This window comes from Oncorhynchus gorbuscha, linkage group LG14, assembly GCF_021184085.1.
Source record: "Oncorhynchus gorbuscha isolate QuinsamMale2020 ecotype Even-year linkage group LG14, OgorEven_v1.0, whole genome shotgun sequence".
NCBI classification, from domain to species: domain Eukaryota; kingdom Metazoa; phylum Chordata; class Actinopteri; order Salmoniformes; family Salmonidae; genus Oncorhynchus; species Oncorhynchus gorbuscha.
This window is the reverse complement of record NC_060186.1, coordinates 37932665-37938664: the sequence shown is the minus strand read 5'-3', so window position 1 is coordinate 37938664 and position 6000 is coordinate 37932665.

Sequence of the window (6000 nt, the reverse complement as noted above, 5' to 3'; positions counted from 1 at the left end):
TAGCTAATTCAGATAAAAACATTACAAGTCAGAATAAAAATTGGTAACAGATTAATTTAAAATACAACATAGGGTCTCATGGTCCCCTTCTGTGTCATCTGTTTCTTTCTTGTTAAGCATTTCCCATCCTGGAGTCAGACTTTATGGGAATGTGTAGGAGAAATGAGGACACAGAAGAAGGGGTAACCCAGACACAGTCACAGGGGCTATAAAGCTGAAGCATCTGTTTAGAACGTTTTCTCACCACCAAATATGGTAATGAGAGAAAGTCCAGTCGTAGTTAGTGGGAGTGGATGGAACTAGGTGAAACTGGGACAGCATTCTGCAGATTTTCTCATCAATAATTGTGTCTGTTCCCAAAACTAGAATATGTTACGAACACAGTGCACTAAGTGCTATAGACTTGACCCTTTGCAAAGTTTTTTTTAAATTGTCGTTTAGAAGGAATGAATGGTTGAATTAAAGTTGTGCACAAGCTCACTTCACAGAGGAGGCGTTCTCTAACGGAAACATCCTACAACCGGGCCAATAGGATCTCGCTAGCTCGTGCTTGGCTTTGCCCACCTCCTTGCTTGTTCTGCACACTTTGCTTAATTTGCTCCCACTGTAAATGACACAGCTGAACTATCTTGAGTTAGTTATAAATATATTTGACACTAGTTAGCTAGCTAGTGAGTCTTAAAATTGGAACCACTCATGATAGCGTGCTGAAAAAAAGGATGTCATATCATGTCGATGTTAGCTAGCTAGCTGGGAGCTTGTGTTTGCTAGCTAGTGAAGCTAACTATCCAGCAAACGTGATCTACTTAGCTAGTTAGCTATATCATGCCAATGATGTGTTAAATCATCTAGCAGAATATCTATTTAAAAAAATACATTTTAGGTTTTACCTAATGCTGTCGAGCTGGAAGTAAGAAGCCTAAGTGTTGTTGTCCATTAGTGTACTACAATTAAGGGATGGGTGGTAGGGTTAGGGGGAAATAATTATGTAATATATATTTATATATTTTTTTTTAATTACATTGATGAAGCCACAATCTATATGCAATATTAAAGCTGATACATTGATTAAGCCACAATCTATATGCAATATTAAAGCTGATCTGCCCGCATTTTTATTTATATTTTATAAATACAAAAATATAAATGCTAGCTAGTTGGCTAGCTAACGTTTCCTAGCTAGCTAGGTAGGACAGAGGTGCTAGCAAACTTAGCTGAGCAGTGTGCTAAATCATCCAGCAGAACGTCTGTATTCAAAAGTGAAACAAACGGCATAAAATAACTTACCCTCTCCCCTCTGTCAACATTTGTATCTCGTGAACAACATTCATTTTGCGCAATCTCTTCTGTCTGGCCTTTGCACCCTTCTCATAGCCACGTCCCATCATGATTCTTCATGAGGCACTGTCACACGAAGTCAGTGTCAACATTCAGGGCACATTCCAGGTCATCATTTTTTCAAGTGCGTTTCACAGATGGACAGATCTCACAAAGGTCGGGTCATTTTTCAGAAACCCGCGAACCACACCAATAATATGGCTTGAGATCTTGAGATGAAGCCTTCATTCTTGGAATAAATAAGTGTACCAATGTATCATCAGGGTTTAAAACGTGGGGCAAGATACATCATGGGAATTGACCATTTTTTCTGTTCCTGGGACAGAACAACAATGCATCACACCCAAAAGTGAGAAACTAACTATTGTATAAGCGTGAGATCATTGAAAAATAAGGTTGCATGATGATACATAAGGGTTCAATATTATACGCATTAGTAAGTGCATTTATAAATGCCTAATAGATGGCTCACTAATTTGCAAGCACTGACTGGCTTTCACAAAATTTTGACCAAGTTTTTAGAACCCATTTATTACTAGTTTATAATACATTTACAAATTATTAAATAACTGTTACTAATGTAACTGCAAACCCCTTTACAAATGGAACCTTAATGTAAAGCGTTACTCTGCTTTTCTTTGTCTCCATAACACTCTTTTTTGATTTGGATGTTATGGAGACAAAGAAAAGCAGTGCAATGCAGCATTGTTGGTCTTTGATCACCAAAGCCACCTGACTCACCCTAGATGCTGGGTTTAAGTGTGCTAATACATATCTACTGTTTCATTTTAGACTCACTGTGTGAGTTTACAAAGGTACTGCTGCACAGGCTGGTCTCATGGACTAGACGTAACATAGTAAAAAAAAGAATCCGGGACACTCAAAAATATGCTACGTTTGGTATGGTTACATAAGACAGAAGGTACTTAAGGCAAAAATTAAAGGAGGGGGGTTGATAGGGTGGATGGGTATGTGTATAACACAAATGTCTTGCAACCAAATGGTTGCATGTTCAAATCTCATCACTTTAGCATTTGAACAACTTTACAACTACTAGCTAACTTTGTAGCTACTTTGCAACCACTTAGCATGTTAGTTAACCCTTCCCCTAACATTACCCTTTAACCTAACATTAACCCCTAACCTAGCTAATGTTAGCCCCCTAGCTAACAATTCTAGGGAGAGAGAACGTTTTTGTTCCCCTAATGTTTGAGTGTCCAGTTTTCCATTAATTAGGGGAACATTCTATGTTAAGCAAAAACCTTTAGATAACTTTTTTTTGCATGTTTTGTTTTTAATATCGTTCCCTTAATGTCGAACAGATCTTATCTAGAACATGGTTGCCATTTCTCAGAAAATAAGTTACCGATTAACTTCCGGGTTGGAGCGAGCGGTCACATCGGCACTTCATTACATTTCATTACATTTCATTATAGCACAACGGTTTGATTTGTCTAATCTTAGCAATTTCTTCTTAGCTAGCTACAAAGCCGTCTTTGTATCAAAGATAATTGCGTAATTATCGTATTTCGCCGTCCTAACGTAGTCTTCACTAGCCAGCTAGCTAACGTCCACTGATTAGCTGCACTGGAGAAATTATTACACTCAACTGAACGACTTGATTAGTGTAGTGTTAGCTAACTACATAGCTGTCTTTGCTGTCTTCGTATCCAAGATAATTGTGTAGTTTAGAGTGTGTAGTCTTAGAGTGATTATCTTAATTTACAGAGGTTAGCTAGCCAGCTATTTGTCGTCCTTAACGTAGGAGACTCTGCTAGCTAGCCAACAGCTAGCCAACGTCTTCTGAATAGAACTCAACTACCCGGTCGCATTCACAGGTAGTATCACATTTTCATTTCATTTCATTACAGTACAACGGTTTGATTTGTTTGATCGTAGCTAGCTACATAGCTAACTACATAGCCGTCTTTGTATCAAAGATAATTGTGTAGTCTAGAGCGATTTTCTAGGTTAGCTACCCAGCTATTGTCGTTCTTTTAACGCAACGTAACGTAAACAACACTGCTAGCTAGCCAGCTAGCCCCCGAATAGCAGCACTGTCGAAACTATTACACTCAACGGAACGACTTGATTAGTGTAGTGTCAACAACGCACCCACTGCCAGCTAGCCTACTTCAGCAGTACTGTATCATTTTAATCATTTTAGTCAATAAGATTCTTGCTACGTAAGCTTAACTTTCTGAACATTCGAGACGTGTAGTCCACTTGTCATTCCAATCTCCTTTGCATTAGCGTAGCCTCTTCTGTAGCCTGTCAACTATGTGTCTGTCTATCCCTGTTCTCTCCTCTCTGCACAGACCATACAAACGCTCCACACCGCGTGTCCGCGGCCACCCTAATCTGGTGGTCCCAGCGCGCACGACCCACGTGGAGTTCCAGGTCTCCGGTAGCCTCTGGAACTGCCGATCTGCGGCCAACAAGGCAGAGTTCATCTCAGCCTATGCCTCCCTCCATTCCCTCGACTTCTTGGCACTGACGGAAACATGGATCACCACAGACAACACTGCTACTCCTACTGCTCTCTCTTCGTCCGCCCACGTGTTCTCGCACACCCCGAGAGCTTCTGGTCAGCGGGGTGGTGGCACCGGGATCCTCATCTCTCCCAAGTGGTCATTCTCTCTTTCTCCCCTTACCCATCTGTCTATCGCCTCCTTTGAATTCCATGCTGTCACAGTTACCAGCCCTTTCAAGCTTAACATCCTTATCATTTATCGCCCTCCAGGTCCCCTCGGAGAGTTCATCAATGAGCTTGATGCCTTGATAAGCTCCTTTCCTGAGGACGGCTCACCTCTCACAGTTCTGGGCGACTTTAACCTCCCCACGTCTACCTTTGACTCATTCCTCTCTGCCTCCTTCTTTCCACTCCTCTCCTCTTTTGACCTCACCCTCTCACCTTCCCCCTACTCACAAGGCAGGCAATACGCTCGACCTCATCTTTACTAGATGCTGTTCTTCCACTAACCTCATTGCAACTCCCCTCCAAGTCTCCGACCACTACCTTGTATCCTTTTCCCTCTCGCTCTCATCCAACACCTCCCACACTGCCCCTACTCGGATGGTATCGCGCCGTCCCAACCTTCGCTCTCTCTCCCCCGCTACTCTCTCCTCTTCCATCCTATCATCTCTTCCCTCTGCTCAAACCTTCTCCAACCTATCTCCTGATTCTGCCTCCTCAACCCTCCTCTCCTCCCTCTCTGCATCCTTTGACTCTCTATGTCCCCTATCCTCCAGGCCGGCTCGGTCCTCCCTCCCGCTCCGTGGCTCGATGACTCATTGCGAGCTCACAGAACAGGGCTCCGGGCAGCCGAGCGGAAATGGAGGAAAACTCGCCTCCCTGCGGACCTGGCATCCTTTCACTCCCTCCTCTCTACATTTTCCTCCTCTGTCTCTGCTGCTAAAGCCACTTTCTACCACTCTAAATTCCAAGCATCTGCCTCTAACCCTAGGAAGCTCTTTGCCACCTTCTCCTCCCTCCTGAATCCTCCTCCCCCCCCCCTCCTCCCTCTCTGCAGATGACTTCGTCAACCATTTTGAAAAGAAGGTCGATGACATCCGATCCTCGTTTGCTAAGTCAAACGACACCGCTGGTTCTGCTCACACTGCCCTACCCTGTGCTCTGACCTCTTTCTCCCTCTCTCTCCAGATGAAATCTCGCGTCTTGTGACGGCCGGCCGCCCAACAACCTGCCCGCTTGACCCTATCCCCTCCTCTCTTCTCCAGACCATTTCCGGAGACCTTCTCCCTTACCTCACCTCGCTCATCAACTCATCCCTGACCGCTGGCTACGTCCCTTCCGTCTTCAAGAGAGCGAGAGTTGCACCCCTTCTGAAAAAACCTACACTCGATCCCTCCGATGTCAACAATTACAGACCAGTATCCCTTCTTTCTTTTCTCTCCAAAACTCTTGAACGTGCCGTCCTTGGCCAGCTCTCCCGCTATCTCTCTCTGAATGACCTTCTTGATCCAAATCAGTCAGGTTTCAAGACTAGTCATTCAACTGAGACTGCTCTCCTCTGTATCACGGAGGCGCTCCGCACTGCTAAAGCTAACTCTCTCTCCTCTGCTCTCATCCTTCTAGATCTATCGGCTGCCTTCGATACTGTGAACCATCAGATCCTCCTCTCCACCCTCTCCGAGTTGGGCATCTCCGGCGCGGCCCACGCTTGGATTGCGTCCTACCTGACAGGTCGCTCCTACCATGTGGCGTGGCGAGAGTCTGTCTCCTCACCACGCGCTCTCACCACTGGTGTCCCCCAGGGCTCTGTTCTAGGCCCTCTCCTATTCTCGCTATACACCAAGTCACTTGGCTCTGTCATAACCTCACATGGTCTCTCCTATCATTGCTATGCAGACGACACACAATTAATCTTCTCCTTTCCCCCTTCTGATGACCAGGTGGCGAATCGCATCTCTGCATGTCTGGCAGACATATCAGTGTGGATGACGGATCACCACCTCAAGCTGAACCTCGGCAAGACGGAGCTGCTCTTCCTCCCGGGAAGGACTGCCCGTTCCATGATCTCGCCATCACGGTTGACAACTCCATTGTGTCCTCCTCCCAGAGCGCTAAGAACCTTGGCGTGATCCTGGACAACACCCTGTCGTTCTCAACCAACATCAAGGCGGTGGCCCGTTCCTGTA